Here is a 17,012-nt window from a genome sequence, read left to right on the forward strand (position 1 = left end):
GACGTGTCGGTGGGGTTCTACGTGCAGGGCTCCCCACTGCCGCCCGGTTACGACCCGAAGCGTGTCGTCCTCATCGTCAACCCGTCCCAAGTCGTCATGAAGACCCCCGTCGTCGGCTAGCTGGACTCGGGCCGTGCGGTGGTGCATGCATGCAACTCCGGCCGTCATTCGTACACTAGAATGTTGTTCTTATGTTTCCCTCCCTACTGTATTTTGTGATCGAAGTGCTGCAAGCACAAGAGTAGTCGTCGTCAGGGTTATTCTGTAACTTGCAGACCTTGAGTGGCACATGAATAAAGTGGAAAGCACACGTTTTGATCAATCAATGCGTAGTAAGGGTACCTCTAACCGATCCCTAATAATCGAAAAACCCGTTTTTACTTATCTAACCGGGAGGTAGCCGATCCCCAATACCCCATAGTGGAGGATAAATTATCCTGAGCTGCCTCCGCCGCACCTATTTTTACTCCACCGCTCGGCGGCGGAGTAAAAAACCAACACTTCTTCTTCTCTTCCTCTCTGCCTCCTCCGCCTCTTCTCCTCCCCCATTCCCGTCGCCGGTGACTATCCCCCGCCGTTCCCCGACGCCCCCCTCACAATGACCGGATCCCATCGCCGGCTCCCCGCCGCCGATCCGCAGCGCGGATCCGCGCCGTCACGCCCTCTGTTCTTCTTCCCGCGGTGCGTCCTCAAGCTGCCATGCCGATGCGGCCCCCGCACACCGCATTTTCGACTTCCCCGACCTCCCTCCGCCGCGGGAACCGCAAAGGAAATACCTCGGTGTCCACCAGCGAGCGTGGGGGACCTGGGTGGCGGAGATAACTGACCGCGAGACCCACAAGAGGAAGTGGATCGGCTTTTTCCACACGGCGGACACTACAAGGATATCCTCCATAAAGCAACACATATTTTACAATGTTTTGACTATACGTTGCAAAATTCACGATGATACGCATATAAGCATTGTACCATATCTGTTGCAGGCTTGCAGCTCGTGACCTATTTTGACTGGCCAAACTCGAACAAAAGCCCAACACATATCTCTAGCCCGGCCCAAGTTGGTTGTCATGATTAACCTAGATCGTTCCCTGTCCCCAGCATCCCTTATTCCTCTCGAGCCTATAGGCCCCCTCGCCGGCCGCCTCCCCTCGACCTACCCTGCATCCCGGAGCGCGCCCCTCACCGCTCGCCTGAGATCCTCCGTCCCGGCACGCCGCCCCTCACCAGTCACCACTCTCCTGCGACCCTCCATCCCGGCGCACCGTCCCTCGTCACCACTCCCCTGATACCCTGCATCCCGGCGCGCCGCCCCTCGTCATCGCTCCCCTGCGACCAACTGCGTCTACTACCTCCGCACGGGGGCCTGCGGCTATGGGAAGAGCTGCAGCTACAACCACCCTCGCGATCGCGCCGCCGCGGTGAGCCGGGCCGCTTCTCTTGTCCCAATTTTGTTGCCCCCATCATGCTCTGCTTCACTTCAATCTAGTTGGGGATTGGTACTTACGACTTGCCAATCCCTGATAATGAACGACAGACTGAATTACAGCTGGTTGGTGTGGAGGGGAGCTTCCAGCTAAAGCCTCTTTCTGTGATTGAATTGATTCTAGTTGTGGCTTAGGAGCTTGTCACCAGTCCATGGAAGTGAACTTGATTGTGCAGTCTTTGGTTCCTGTTGTTGATTATGTGATTGACTGATTGTATAATAGGGCTTGTTGTCTTATTCTCGTGGTTGATGTTGATTATTCAAAGTTCCACTTTCTGCTTACGGTGCCACTTGCTTATGTTGTAGGCCTGATCATTCACACCATTATATGGTCATATTTGTTTCCGAGACTTCAGAGCAGGTTACAATATCAATTTTCTCTACTAAGTAATAATTACCTCCACTCGGTGCAGAGAAATGCAATGGCACTCAAGCACTGAATATGTTGCAATGGACATGACCCCAAAACTTTCTCCCTCTCTTTTATTTGAGTCACAATTCAGTATATTTTTTTACATATTTCATTCGCTTAAAAGACCATTTAGATCTTTGTGTTCTCTGCTACTACAAACTGAGGAGCAACTTGACAGCTTTATGCAGCTCGGTCAACTAGGCCGCTGGGACGCTGGGGGAGAAGGACATCGGTGCAGAGCATGGCAAAGCCGAGTACTTGTTGGATCTGAGGGCTTCTGATCCACAGTTCTCCGCATGATCATCCATCAGCATCTAGTGACATTAACACTCAGCCGCATAAGGCTTTCTCCCCACTATAGTTGGAGTTCAAGAGCGTAAGGAAGGTAATCTGTTGATCAATTACTGTTGCTTGTCACAAAACTCTGAAAAATATTACTGAGTACATCTACAACGAGCTATGCTTGCCATTTAAAAATATGCTTATGTGAGCTGCATGTCATATCAATTTTTTTATGCAAGAAGATCTTGCGATTTACTTATGATTTATGAACAGAAATTGTTTACTGCGTAACCCCTAAATACAGTAGAAGAGAAACAAATCTTATAAAACTATGCTGAGACGAGCAGTACTTATTTAGTCAAGTGACATGTTAGATAAAATTCCACACCTATTACAACTTATCTGACTTCTGTATTTTTTAATGATAGCTGAACTAGATTGTGTTCCAGGAATACAAAATCATGGATGTTTTCCATTTATTCACTTGGCTATTGGAATTTGATTGATGTCCCCTTCTCCTATTATTAACAACATATATCTACACGGTTCTGTCTGCTGGTTTGCAAAATTCTAGACACTTCTTTTGTGGTTCGTGCTTCCGCTTTATACCATGCTTGCCTACATCCGTAGTGTCACTCCTTTATTCTCTTGATGTGCTTTTCCTTTACAAGGAAGAATACACACCATGAGGAAAAGAGAAGTAAAATTGTAGCATATGGCAACTTTATAAATACTAACATGTTTCTGATTCATCATGAGGTCATGTACTGATGGATTGCAAAAAGAAAAAGAAAAATAATGTCAATTGTTTCTATATCACTTTAATTGGCATGGTCCATCTGTAGTGTCGTGCAATTATTAGACCACATTCAATATTATTTTTTGGATGCCTGCAACTTCCAACTAAATAGATCGCCGTATCTATATCTGATTTGTATTTGTAGTCTACAAACAAGACATCCTAATTATTTGTTCGAACATACTACAGTCTTGTTTTCTCTGCCGTGTCTTCTCCTTTTCTTAATAGTGTCACTGCCTTTGATTTATCTGCTCAGATGTGCTATTTAGAGTTTGATCTGGATATATACTAGCTATTTTATTAGGAGTTGGTGGTAAAGATGAACTAATGGTTGATCCGCCCTGCTGTCCATGCTGCACTTCATGCAAAATCATTGGGTCGGTACTGGGAGTACTTCATTTATGATAGATCTTATGCTTCAAAGCTTCTTTTTATTGTCTAATATGTTTTATTTGCACTAATTTGGTAAATTTATTTTATCTTTTGGCTTAATATGTCCCAGGTATTGATATAGTAATATTTTTTTACTTGGTTAATGGCCAAACATACTGCTTCAGTATCTTCCGGTAGGTGCCTCAGAATTATGCAGTTGATCATACCATACTGCTACTTGAATAAAAATGTCTATCTTTGTGTTCTACACTGAAGCTATCATATGAAGTTTAATTATTTTCAGCGTCCATCACCAAAACTACTTTGTTTGTAGTGAAAGGCTTCATAGAATTTCATAGATGTTGCACATCATGAGATTAACCTGTAGATGTATTCATAACCATATAGTAGAGGGGAAGATGCAAACACGACATGTCTTGGCCTCTCAACCTTTTCTGTTATATGTCACGTTTCTATTAATTATTTTGCTTGACATGATTCTTTCAATGGTAACTTTGATTTTCTCTAACAGGTAGGAACAAAAGTATTTTTAATGAGCCTAAAAAATCGTAACACATGTAGCTCTTGCTACAGTTGTAAGTTGTGATCCTAAATTTGAACTTGATGGTGCTGAAATTACTAATGAATTCTGGGTAGTGCATGTTGATATGGCACTTGTGAAAACTGAAGATTTGGTACGGAGTCGCAAAAACTGCAATACTCTTGGTAATGCAGATTTGTTTTTGCATCTCAACCTTTGTAAGTGAGTAATATCCTCCCTCTATGACTACTTGCATCATGTCAATGCATTGTGTGTTAACAGTTCATTTTGTTTTTTTGTTTGTAGATTCAAAAGATAAATGGATGATTCTATTGGTGTGTGTGGCAAGTATACTACAAGGATGATGATGATGATGTTCCTGTTCATGATGATGAAGACGGATGGTTTCAGTTTTAATTAAGTTGTAGGGATGATGTTCCTCGATTGTGTTTTAGTTACGTTGTAGGGATGTTTATGGATGCTTTCAATTTAAGTTTCCCCGTCAATAAACATTTAGATTATACTTCCCATTTGGATGATTTTTCTTGTGTAATATGCACTATTGTAATCCAACAGTTTTATTTAATATATGATTTCTTCCTCCCGTGAGTATATTCTCTTGTTTGTCTTTACTGGAAATTCATAATTATCACCATTATGTAAAGCACTAATTTAATTGCTGGCAATATGTATAAAAAATATTATTCACATTATATATGAACCACGTTTTAAATTCTTTTTTGCCAAGCCCTGGAACTTTGTTTCATATACAATAAGCACCAACACATAGAAGTGTTGCACAAGTCTGTTTTATGTGTTGTATTCTTGCAACGGTCTCTTTTACCAACGATAATATAAGTGTTGCATTATGCGCTAGCAACGCCGGATAAGGCAACGCATCCTACACCGTTGGTAAACACACTAACAACGCATATATGGTCTTCTAGATACGGAAAAATGCGTTGCAATAGGGGGGTTCCTGTTGTAGTGCGGAGCTCGCCGCCCTGGAATATGACCAGAGGCAGGTTCGGTTCCATGGCTCGGCGGCCTGCCTCAACTTCCCATGGGGGATGGTGCTCGTCCACCTTGTCCCGCCGCCGTCTGGGGTTGTGGATGCGACGACCGCTCGGGAGGACCGGGAGGCGAGGGAGCGCCTCATGACGGAGGCCGCTGACGAGGAGTACATGGCGGACCTCCGCCGCTAGTACCCCGAGCTCGTGGAGGCTGAGAGGGCAATCTTCACGGAGCACGCAATCGATGGCGAGGTCATTGTCATCTCCGACGACGAGGAGCAAGGTGGCGATGACGACAGCGCGGAGAAGGAGTTCGACGTTGAGGAGTGGCGCCGCATCTTCCCCGACTCTGGCGACGACGGCACCAGCCCGGACCCAATGGGCGGTGGAATGTCGAGGCAAGATTGGCTCGACCTCTACTATGGCAAGGATGCTGATGAAGAGTAGTTTAGGTTTGGGTTTAAGTTTACATTTATGTCTAAATTTCAGTTGTCAAGACAATGCTTTGACTAGGTTGAACTTATGTTTAAATTTATGCAAATTTCGGTTGAAACTACGATGAAACTAGGTTGAACTTATACAAATTTGATTTTTACTCCGTTCTAAAGAGATCGGCTAGGTCCGGCGAAAATTAGTGGAGTAAAAATACTTCACTAAGGGTATACTCCGTCGGATATATACTCCGTTATATATAGGGATCGGTTAGAGTTGCCCTAACGGCATTTCCAAAGGAGACCCTCATAGCTCCGTTATATGTCCGGGTTGTATCGTTTGTGTCAGCTTTGGTCATCCAATGGGGACCCCATCGGTCCACGAAGTGGTCCGGAAGTCCGTTTTTTGGCAAATCAGAGACAAACATGGGGGAGCTATATCAGTGTCTGGACATCCACTTGACCAACAAAAAGCCATTATATGGTCCTCATCTTTTCTCTCTCTCCACACATGGCATGGTCCCCTCTCATCTCTCTCATTCCAACCGGACAAATAAGGATTAATTTCTGAAAAGTGTTGGATGACTCTCTCTCACATCATGTCCGTGGACCACGTCTGGACATACACCGGAGTCATTTATGGGTCGGCTTTGGAGATGCCCTAAAGCCGTATATGTGTTGTTTGTGTAAAAAATAACCTATAGCGTGATTTAGGGTTTAGGGTTTTAGGGTTACTCCTCGCCGCCTCCGACCCCCACCCCCCTCCCCCCCCCCCACACACACAACCCACCTTCGTTACTCCCTGCACTGCTTTCCTTCTTGTTCGAGTCAAGCCGCAGTAGAATATCAGGATGACTTTAGCTCCTCTTGCCAACGAGATTGAGTGGATCTTAGGAGTGGTCAGGGGGGAGGAGATGGAATTCGATGCTGTAATACATGGCAACATGACCGACTCTTTTTCTTGGGCAGCAGTGCATGGCCTAACGCGCCTCGGGCGCCATGAAAGCCATAGCTTGGAATTGCCAAGGTATGGGCCGAGACCTCGGCAATGAACGTATGCTATTTCTGACCAATCTGATTCGTTCTACTAAAGCTCAGGTAACCTTTGTTTCTGAAATCGAATCTTCTAAGGTTCGGTCGGTTGATCTTGTTAATAGGTTTGATGTTGCTAACAGTTTTGTTGTTCCTTCTAGAGGAGCCTCTGGAGGGCTCTGGCTTATGTGGAGTGATGAACTCAATGTGTCTGTTCATAGTGCCCCCTTTCATTATATTTTAGCTAATGTAGTTCATCTAGCCTCGGGTGTTCACTTTTGTTTGATTTGTATATATGGTGACCCCTACCATAGGCAGACTAGTGCTATCTGGAGTCAAGTTTCTGCTTTTGTGTATGATAATTTTGGTAAGCCCATGATGTGTATTGGATACCTTAATGACATCTTGTATGATACAGATGGTTGTAATGGTAGTGTTAATTATTATCGCATGTCTGCTTTTCGTTCCCTTGTTAAAAATTATGGTTTTTTTATATTGGTTTTAGTGGTCCTACGTACACTTGGCGTAACAAACAGCATACTGTTAATCTTATTTACAGACGTCTAGACCGATGCCTTGTCAACTCTGACTGGTGTGCGCATTATCCTAATTCTAAAGTGCTCAGCTTACCTATCATTCTCAGTGATCATGCGCCCATTCTCGTTTCTACATACGGTAATTTTGTTAAGCCGAGGCAAACTTTTAAATTTGAAAACTGGTGGTTGCTTGAAAAAGACTTTACTAACTTTGCAAAATCTGCTTGGAATAATTGCACTTTTACCTCTTTTGCAGCAAAGTCTACTTCTTTGGCAGGTTCTTTGAAGAAGTGGTGTAAGAAGAAAAAGCCCTTCCAGCAAGAGCTTTTGGAAATTGAGTCCAGTATTAATCAGATTCAGCAGCTTCCAATTCAGCAGCAAAATCACACTTTGGAAAGCTCTCTCACTCCTAGGTATGAACAAACTCTCTCTAAGCTCAATCAGTTTTATAAACAAAGAAGTAAGAAGGGTTGGGCCACTTCTGGTGATCATAATACTAAGTTTTTTCATCAGGCTGTGATCAAAAGAAGAAAAAGAAATACTATTTGTTCCATTAAGGATGAGAATGATGTGCTTCATTTTAAACCTAGTGCTATCACTAATACTTTTGTCAATTATTTTAGATACATCTTCTCTTCGCCAAACAATAACACTGCAAGGCCTTTTCTTAATACTCGTTTGCCTGACAACTCTTTGGATCCTACTTACTTTCTTCCAGATAAACATGAGATTTTGCAGATTCTCAAAGATATGAAGTTGAATGCTTCTCCGGGTCCGGATGGATTTAATGTTGAATTTTATCTGGCAGCATGGGATTGGATTGGCGAGGAAGTTACTCAACTTGTGACTACCTTTTATAAAACTGGTATTTTACCTCCTCGTATCAATGACACTAATATTGCTATCATTCCAAAAAAATTAGTTCCTCAAGTTCCTATGGATTATCATCCCATTAGCCTTTGTAATGTTGTCTACAAAATCATTGCGAAATCATTGGCTAATAGGATTAAGCCTCATCTTCCGGACTATATTGATCCGGCACAACAAGCCTTCATTGAGGGTAGAAGAATTAGCGACAACATCATTATTGCTCAAGAGATTACTCACTCCTTCGCTCTTAAATCATGGAATCATCATGCTTTCATGCTCAAGATAGATCTTGCTAAAGCTTTTGATCGTCTTGAATGGAGTTTCATTGTGTCTGCTCTTGCACGTAAAGGTCTGCATGGTCATTTCATTAATTTGATTCATGCTTGCATTTCTTCTCCTACTTTCTCTGTGCTTATTAATGGGCAGCCTTCTCATAAATTTAAAAGTTTCAGAGGTATTTGTCAAGGCTGTCCCATGTCGCCTTATTTGTTTGTTATTGCTATCAATGAATTGTCTGTTGCTCTTAATGAAGCTCTAGCTGCTCATCATATCCAGGGTATTTCACTTGGTCCAGATTGCCCTTCTATTCATTCTCTGTTGTTTGCAGATGATCTGTTGGTTTGTGGTCAAGCCACTATGCAGGAAGCAAATTCTATGGCTCAACTCATCCATCACTTTTGTTATATTTCAGGTCAAACACCAAATTGGGCCAAATCTGCTATTCGTTTTAGTACTCATGTTAGTCAAACCACTACTCAAGAGATTAAGCTAGTTTTTCCTGTTTCTATCATGGATAACAATTTCACCCACCTTGGTCATCCGCTTATTCTTCCCGCTAAAAATAGAACTGTTGCTTACAACTTTGTTCTTGATAAATTTCTGAATAAATTGCCTGCTTACAAAGCTAATATGCTCTCTCATGCTGCTAGGCTTGAGCTCATTAGGTTTGTGTTCTCTGCTATTCCTGTGTACTACATGTCTAATATTTTGTTTACCAAGAAGTTTATAGCCAAACTCACTGCTATTATAAGGAACTTTTGGTGGACAGGAATCAGAGAGAATAATTCTAACAAGTGCCTTAGTCTTAGGGCTTGGAAGGACATTTGCAATTCCAAATAGGAAGGTGGTCTTGGCATTAGGAACTTGCAAGCAATTAATGAGGGCCTACTTCTTGCAGCTGCTTGGAGGCTTGCTAAAGACCTTTCCTCCCACCTTCATCTTGTGCTCAAATCTAAATACTTCCATGATGCCTCTATTTGGTCTGCTATTTCTACTACTCCAAAACTGCTTTCTGGTCCTCCATTTTAAAAATGTTGCCTAAACTGAAAGATCACTCTTTTTACGAACTCACGCAAGGGAATATCTCTCTTTGGAGTACCCCTTGGTGTTCTCTTTGGGCTTCTGTTCATGACAATCTTATTATTTAGCCTTCAGGATACATATATCCTTCTCTTGTTAAGGACCTTTGGATACCGGGTCATAAAGTCTGGAACAATGACCTCATTAACTCTCTCTTTCAACAGCCTCTAGCCTCTGGTATCATTCAAACCGACATTATTCACCAAGATTGCCCGGATATATTATATTGGGATCTAACTCCTAATGGTACTTGTTCTTCCAAGTCCACTTATAAATTGTGTTTGCAGGATATTCATGCCAATCCAAGAAATACTCCTTCCCAAGTTTCTTTGCAGGTGAAAAATCTTCTCAAGTTGATTTGGAAGCAAAAGTTGATGATCCCCAGAGTTCAAACTTTCGCTTGGAGACTCCTTCGGAAAGCTCTTCCCACAGGTTTGAGGGCTGGGCGCTTTTCCATACATATTTCTCAATATTGTTGCAGATGTGGTCAGCAAGAGGATGAGGTTCACCTGTTTTTTCTTTGTGACTTTGCTAGAGCTGCTTGGTTTTCTCATCCTTGGTTCATCAGAACAGATGCTTTAGTTCAGAACTATACCAATATCCAAAGTATTATTCTTGCTTTACTTAATATGAACCATCCGCATGCTTCTGTTGTCAACATTCTAAATTTTATGTGGTGTCTTTGGAAAGCGAGGAATGATTATCTTTTTGATTGAAAGAAAGCTACCCCTCACCAAGTTAATATTGCTGCTACTTCTCTATCTGATGATTTCTGTGATCTGCTTAACCATCAGCCTCAAAACTCCAGTTGTATCTTAACCCATACTAATCAACTTCCCTTGCAGGGACAAACGCTTAAATCTGATCTTCTTATCACGGGACCGAAAGTATATACTGATGCATCTTTTAAGTGCAAAATAATTCCAGGTTTATTGCAGGGAACAACAGCCACTGGAGTTGGTATCTACATTTCTTTGCCGCACGATCAGAAGGAAGTCGCGTGCAGATTCAAGCTTCTACCTCAAATACAAGTTCTCCTTTGCAGGCTGAAGCATTTGCTCTTCTCTTGGCTGCACAAGTAGCTAAATGTCTCAGCATCAGCGAGCCGACCTTCCTCATAGACTGTCTCTCTTTGGCTTCATTTGCGACTAGTAAGAAGATTACTGAAACTGCTACCCCTTGGACTATCAGGAAAGTTTTAGCTAATTTCTTCTGCTACTCTTCAGACCTTCAACCTAGAGTGTTCCATATTTCCAGGGAAATTAATGGAATTGCTCATAACGTCGCTCATCAGGTTCTTACATCAAATGTAGAACCTGACATATGTTGTTTTGCTTCAGCTCACAGGAACATGACTTGCCCTGTAGTTTCTCTCCTCTCTAATTTCGAGTTTGAGGGCTTTGTAATCCATGCTGTACGTTGCTATTGAGCTGAGCTGAATGGAAAGTTTGGCGCTTCGTGCGCCTTTTGTTGTTCAAACAAAAAAAAAGCGTGATTTAGCATCAAGTGGCACCGTGAAGGATATATTTGGTGCCCCTCAAAAACTGAAAAGTCTAAAACTGTCCACCAATTTACCGTGAAGGATCCGTGGTAAGTGGCACCGTGTTATGTTGATCGGCCTCTAATTGGCCGCCAACAAAAGTCTGGCCAGTTTGGTTCACGACCTGGACGTTCGGTGCCTGGCCTGGACCGTCGCTGGGAGCTGTCTGGTTCACGTTTGGTTGATGTCCTGGTCAGGGGGTAGTCCAGTCTGGCCGGAGAACAAGAAACGTAGTTAGCCTGGATCAAAAAACGAGATAACTTGTTAGCCTGGGCCAGGCAACCGATTTTGGACGGCTGGACTTGTCTGGAGCAGCAGCCTGGAGCGTTAATATATCATATGGCTCAGAAAACGAGAGGACTGGACAGGAATCGAAGGGAGCATCAACGACTGTTATGCACGCACCAGGCAAGGTCGAGAACAAAACAGATATTATTCCGTCCGTTTTTATTTACTCTATACACATTGGATTAGATTGAGGTCAAACTTTATAAAGTTTGACCAAATTTATATAAAACAATATAAACATTTACCAACAAAATCTATATGATGTGAAGTACATTCAACAATGAATCTAATGATATTGATTTGTTATTGTATATGTTAATATTTTTGTTTATAAACTTTGTCAAAGCTTACAAAGCTTGACTTTGACCAAAGCTAATACATGGACTAAATAAAAACGGAGGGAGTACATGTGCTAGACAGACGAGGTGAAAAACTTGGAATTCCTAGGCACGTGCTAGGCACTGAAATTTCCCAGGCGTGCTGTCCAGGATGGGAACCAAATTGGCCAATAACTGTCCACCAATTTTCTTGCGACCACCTGCATATCGGAATGATGTTGTTCGTCGATACTCTATCATTATGTTCCAACAACCACCATTATTATCGAGAAGGAAGATCTTTGCTTAGCTAGACTCAAGTTCATTCTTTTAAGCTTTGAAGCCATGCCGGGGCTGAAATCAATCTTTATAAGAGTGAGGCTATTGTGCTTGGCTGAACCATAATGCGCAAGTGCGCATCATGAATCTTGTAAACTGCAAGTTATGGAATTTTCCCATCAAGTATTTGGGCATTTCTATTTCTCCCTTCAAGCTGACTGCTGCGGGTTCTTTTAAGAGAAAAAGCCATCAGCCTGATTTCAAATTAATGAAGTCATCAACCAGCTAGGAAGGATACAATGGTGTTGTGAAAGAAAAGGTACAAGCTTGAGAGCAAGCTCAAAAATTACAAGCAAAGAGCAATCAGACACAACTACTACACACAGCAGAGGGAACAATCGCTCCCGCTAACAAATGAAGCATCTTAATCAAGCCGAAGGCTCCTCGCGGATTGGATTGGCATCTGAAGAAGCAGTCGAGGCGAAGCACCGGACAGAGTGAAGCAACGAACACACAGCCGCAGAATGAGCACAAGCCATGCTACTAAGTCAACCTAGCCAAGTAGGGGGAGAGACCACAGCTCACCACCCCTACCGCCGAAGGGAGACCACTATCTCCCATCGCCCAAACAGGGCACTGTATCGCCGGTCGGCAGCCAGCAGAGTACCGAGTAGGGAGGCACAAAGGATAGCAGACAGACACCTTCGGCACCAACACCACCGGCGACCCCAAAGGATACCTACATCCGCCACCAACTTCCGCCACCGCAGAACAGGCCCACATCCCACTATCGGAATCGCAGCATAGCCCTGATATGCCGTCGGGACAGGCCTATGCCGACGGCCCCCGTCGGCATAGGGCCGTCGGCAACATATACGTCGGCGTAGCCCGGGAGGCCGTCGGCATAGGAGCTATCCCGACGGTGTCCGTACATCTATGCCGACGGCCCTGGCCGTCAGCAACGTTCCCGTCTAACGGCGGCCGCCGTCAAGTGACGACCAACCGCTGCTCGCCACGTGGCGCATCTAAGCCGACGGCTAGGGCGTTCCTGGGCAGGGCTATGCCGACGGCTTAGCCGTCGGCGTAGTTAACGCCCAGTTGCTGACACGTGGCATCTATGCCGACGGCCTAGCCGTCTGAAAACTAAGCCGACGGCCTAGCCGTCGGCATAGATGCGACGTGTCAGCAACTGGGCGCTCACGCCAGCACTATGCCGACGGCCTAGTCGTCGGCATAGTTTGTATTTGATTTTTTTTTCTTTTTTCTGTTTGTTTTCAGATCAATTCAATTCAAATATACAGCAGATATATATGATGGAAATAGACATATAGAACAAATCTAACTATCATCCGGCACCGTCACAATAATATATGCATATGTATCATCACAATCAACATAAGAATATGAAGAATCACACAAGTCATCTAAAGGACCATCAAAAGTAACTAAAAGGATCATCATCACCACACACAAGTCATCTAAAGGATCATCATCACCACACACAAGTCATCTAAAGAAACATAAGCATAAGCACACAAGTAACCGAAAGGTTTCAGCGCCAGGATGTCGAGCACCGCGGAGGTCATCACCGCCAAGACCGCTGAAGCCCAGGTCGTCACCGCTAGCGGCAGCGCTACCGCCAAGACTGCCTCCACCTCCGCCTCCGCCTCCATGGATCGGAGTGGTCGGGCTCCGTGACTCGGGAGTGCTGCGAAGACCACCGCCAACGGTTGATCCACCGGTTCCCTGGATGTTGAAAAGACATATTAACGAGATATATGACTGTGTTGGAAGGCATGATATGCTTTGGGTGAATAGATTGGGGATGAACTAACCGGCGAGGGGCCAGCGTTCTGTGCCACAAACTTCTCAAAGGTCAGCAACCTTGGTTGTGCTGGAGGACGTTGTGCTGGTTGCAATTGAGGACACCTGCCAGCCGCCATTTCCTGAAAAGCGTGCTGCATCTGGCGATCCCTCTGCTCATGGTATGCATAAAGGCTCTCGTGCCACGCCATGGTCTCCTGACGTGTGTACTCCATGTAGGCCTACAGTATGACATGATGGAACTCATAAAACTACTAAATGCGGAAATTAAAGTGAGCAATGAAGATAAAAGGGAAAATACTTACAGATTGCCGCTCCTGAAAGAGGGACTGTGACTGTGCACTGGTCATTGGCGTGCTCGTGCGCTGGCTCAGGCTCAGGTCGATCCGACGGAGCTGTGTGTAGGAGATAGTAGGAGTGATCACAGCATCGAGAACCGCCTCCCGACCGTGCTCCTTGGGCCCCATGACCACCACCACCCTATCGTCCAGATCCGCCGCAATGGGGTCAGGTGTGTTAGGATGTAACTCCAGATACCCATCGGAGTAGGCCTTCTTCCTCTGCGCGGTTGCTACCTCTTGAGCACTGTGTTGGTTTCCTCTTGAAGAGGAAAGGGTGATGCAGCAAAGTAGCGTAAGTATTTCCCTCAGGTTTTGAGAACCAAGGTATCAATCCAGTAGGAGGCTACGCGCGAGTCCCTCGCACCTACACAAAACAAATAAATCCTCGCAACCAACGCGATAAGGGGTTGTCAATCCCTTCACGGCCACTTGCGAGAGTGAGATCCGATAGATATGATAGGATAATATTTTTGGTATTTTTGTGATGCAAAGTAAAGTAACAAAATAAAAATGGCACCAGAAATAGCTTGTTGTCGGGAGATTAATATGATGGAAAATAGACCCGGGGGCCATAGGTTTCACTAGTGGCTTCTCTCGAGAGCATAAGTATGCTACGGTGGGTGAACAAATTACTGTTGAGCAATTGACAGAATTGAGCATAGTTATGAGAATATCTAGGTATGATCATGTATATAGGCATCACGTCCGAGACAAGTAGACCGACTCCTGCCTGCATCTACTACTATTACTCCACACATCGACCGCTATCCAGCATGCATCTAGAGTATTTAGTTCATAAGAACAGAGTAACGCCTTAAGCAAGATGACATGATGTAGAGGGATAAATTCATGCAATATGATAAAAAAAAACCCATCTTGTTATCCTCGATGGCAACAATACAATACGTGCCAAACCAAACTGATAATTCGAAGAGACTTGCAAAGATAACCAATCATACATAAAAGAATTCAGAGAAGATTCAAATATTGTTCATAGATAAACTTGATCATAAACCCACAATTCATCAGTCTCAACAAACACACCGCAAAAGAAGATTACATCGAATAGATCTCCACGAGAGAGGGGGAGAACATTGTAATGAGATCCAAAAAGAGAGAAGAATCCATCTAGCTAATAACTATGGACCCGAAGGTATGCAGTAAACTACTCACACTTCATCGGAGGGGCTATGGTGATGATGTAGAAGCCCTCCGTGATCGATGCCCCCTCCGGCGGAGCTCCGGAACAGGCCCCAAGATGGGATCTCGTGGGTACAGAAGGTTGCGGCGGTGGAATTAGGTTTTTGGCTCCGTATCTGATCATTTGGGGGTACGTAGGTATTTATAGGAGGAAGGAGTACGTCGGTGGAGCAACAGGGGGCCCACGAGGGTGGAGGGCGCGCCCTGGGGGGGGGGGGTAGGCGCACCCCCCTACCTCGTGGCCTCCTATTTTGTTTCTTGACGTAGGGTCCAAGTCTCTGGATCATATTCTTCCTAAAAATCACGTTCCCGAAGGTTTCATTCCGTTTGGACTCCGTTTGATATTCCTTTTCTGCGAAACTCTGAAATAGGCAAAAAACAGCAATTCTGGGCTAGGCCTCCGGTTAATAGGTTAGTCCCAAAAATAATATAAAAGTGAATAATAAAGCCCAATAATGTCCAAAACAGTAGATAATATAGCATGGAGCAATCAAAAATTATAGATACGTTGGTGACGTATCAAGCATCCCCAAGCTTAATTCCTGCTCGTCCTCGAGTAGGTAAATGATAAAAACAGAATTTTTGATGCGGAGTGCTACTTGGCATAATTTCAATGTAATTCTTCTAATTGTGGTATGAATATTCAGATCCGAAAGATTGAAGACAAAAGTTTAATATTGACATAAAAATAATAATACTTCAAGCATACTAACAAAGCAATTATGTCTTCTCAAAATAACATGGCCAAAGAAAGTTATCCCTACAAAATCATATAGTCTGGCTATGCTCTATCTTCACCACACAAAGTATTTAAATCATGCACAACCCCGATGACAAGCCAAGCAATTGTTTCATACTTTTGACATTTTCAAACTTTTTTCAATGTTCACGCAATACATGAGCGTGAGCCATGGACATAGCACTATATGTGGAATAGAATGGTGGTTGTCGAGAAGACAAAAAGGGAGAAGATAGTTTCACATCAACTAGGCGTATCAACGGGCTATGGAGATGCCCATCAATAGATATCAATGTGAGTGAGTATGGATTGCCATGCAACGGATGCACTAGAGCTATAAGTATATGAAAGCTCAACAAAAGAAACTAAGTGGGTGTGCATCCAACTCACTTGCTCACGAAGACCTAGGGCATTTTGAGGAAGCCCATCATTGGAATATACAAGCCAAGTTCTATAATGAAAAATTCCCACTAGTATATGAAAGTGACAAAATGAGAGACTCTCTATCATGAAAATCATGGTGCTACTTTGAAGCACAAGTGTGGTAAAAGGATAGTAACATTATCCCTTCTCTCTTTTTTATTGGGCCTTTGTTTTATGGCCTCCTTTTTTTCGCCCGGAGTCTCATCCTGACTTGTGGGGGAATCATAGTCTCCATCATCCTTTTCCTCACTTGGGACAATGCTCTAAAAATGAAGATCATCACACTTTTATTTTCTTACAACTCATCAATTACAACTCGATACTTAGAACAAAATATGACTCTATATGAATGCCTCCGGCGGTGTACCGGGATATGCAATGAATCAAGAGTGACATGTATGAAAGAATTATGAACGGTGGCTTTGCCACAAATACGATGTCAACTACATGATCATGCAAAGCAATATGACAATGATGGAGCGTGTCATAATAAACGGAACGGTGGAAAGTTGCATGGCAATATATCTCGGAATGGCTATGGAAATGCCATGATAGGTAGGTATGGTGGCTGTTTTGAGGAAGGTTTATGGTGGGTGTATGATACCGGCGAAAAGTGCGCGGTATTAGAGAGGCTAGCAATGGTGGAAGGAAGAAGGGTCTGTATAATCCATGGACTCAACATTAGTCATAAAGAACTCATATACTTATTGCAAAAATCTACAAGTTATCAAAGCAAAATATTACGCACGTGCTCCTAGGGGGATAGATTGGTAGGAAAAGACCATCGCTCGTCCCCGACCGCCACTCATAAGGAAGACAATCAATAAATAAATTATGCTCCGACTTCATCACATAACGGTTCACCATACGTGCATGCTACGGGAATCACAAACTTTAACACAAGTATCTCTCAAATTCACAACTACTCAAC

The 17,012-nt window shown here is 43.7% G+C and overlaps 1 long non-coding RNA gene across 2 annotated transcripts; it reads left to right on the top strand.

Moving 5' to 3' along the window:
• The first annotated feature begins 1,094 nt into the window (after window positions 1-1,094).
• LOC120966145 (uncharacterized) lies at window positions 1,095-4,501 on the top strand. Of its 2 annotated transcripts, none has more exons than XR_005759274.3 (2): window positions 1,095-4,111; window positions 4,196-4,501. It is a non-coding gene; the product is annotated as an uncharacterized lncRNA (long non-coding RNA). The 2 variants fall into 2 exon arrangements; XR_005759273.3 differs by having other exon boundaries at window positions 1,095-4,107.
• Window positions 4,502-17,012: the final 12,511 nt, after the last annotated feature.

This window comes from Aegilops tauschii, chromosome 6 (genome assembly GCF_002575655.3).
Source record: "Aegilops tauschii subsp. strangulata cultivar AL8/78 chromosome 6, Aet v6.0, whole genome shotgun sequence".
Lineage (NCBI taxonomy): Eukaryota > Viridiplantae > Streptophyta > Magnoliopsida > Poales > Poaceae > Aegilops > Aegilops tauschii.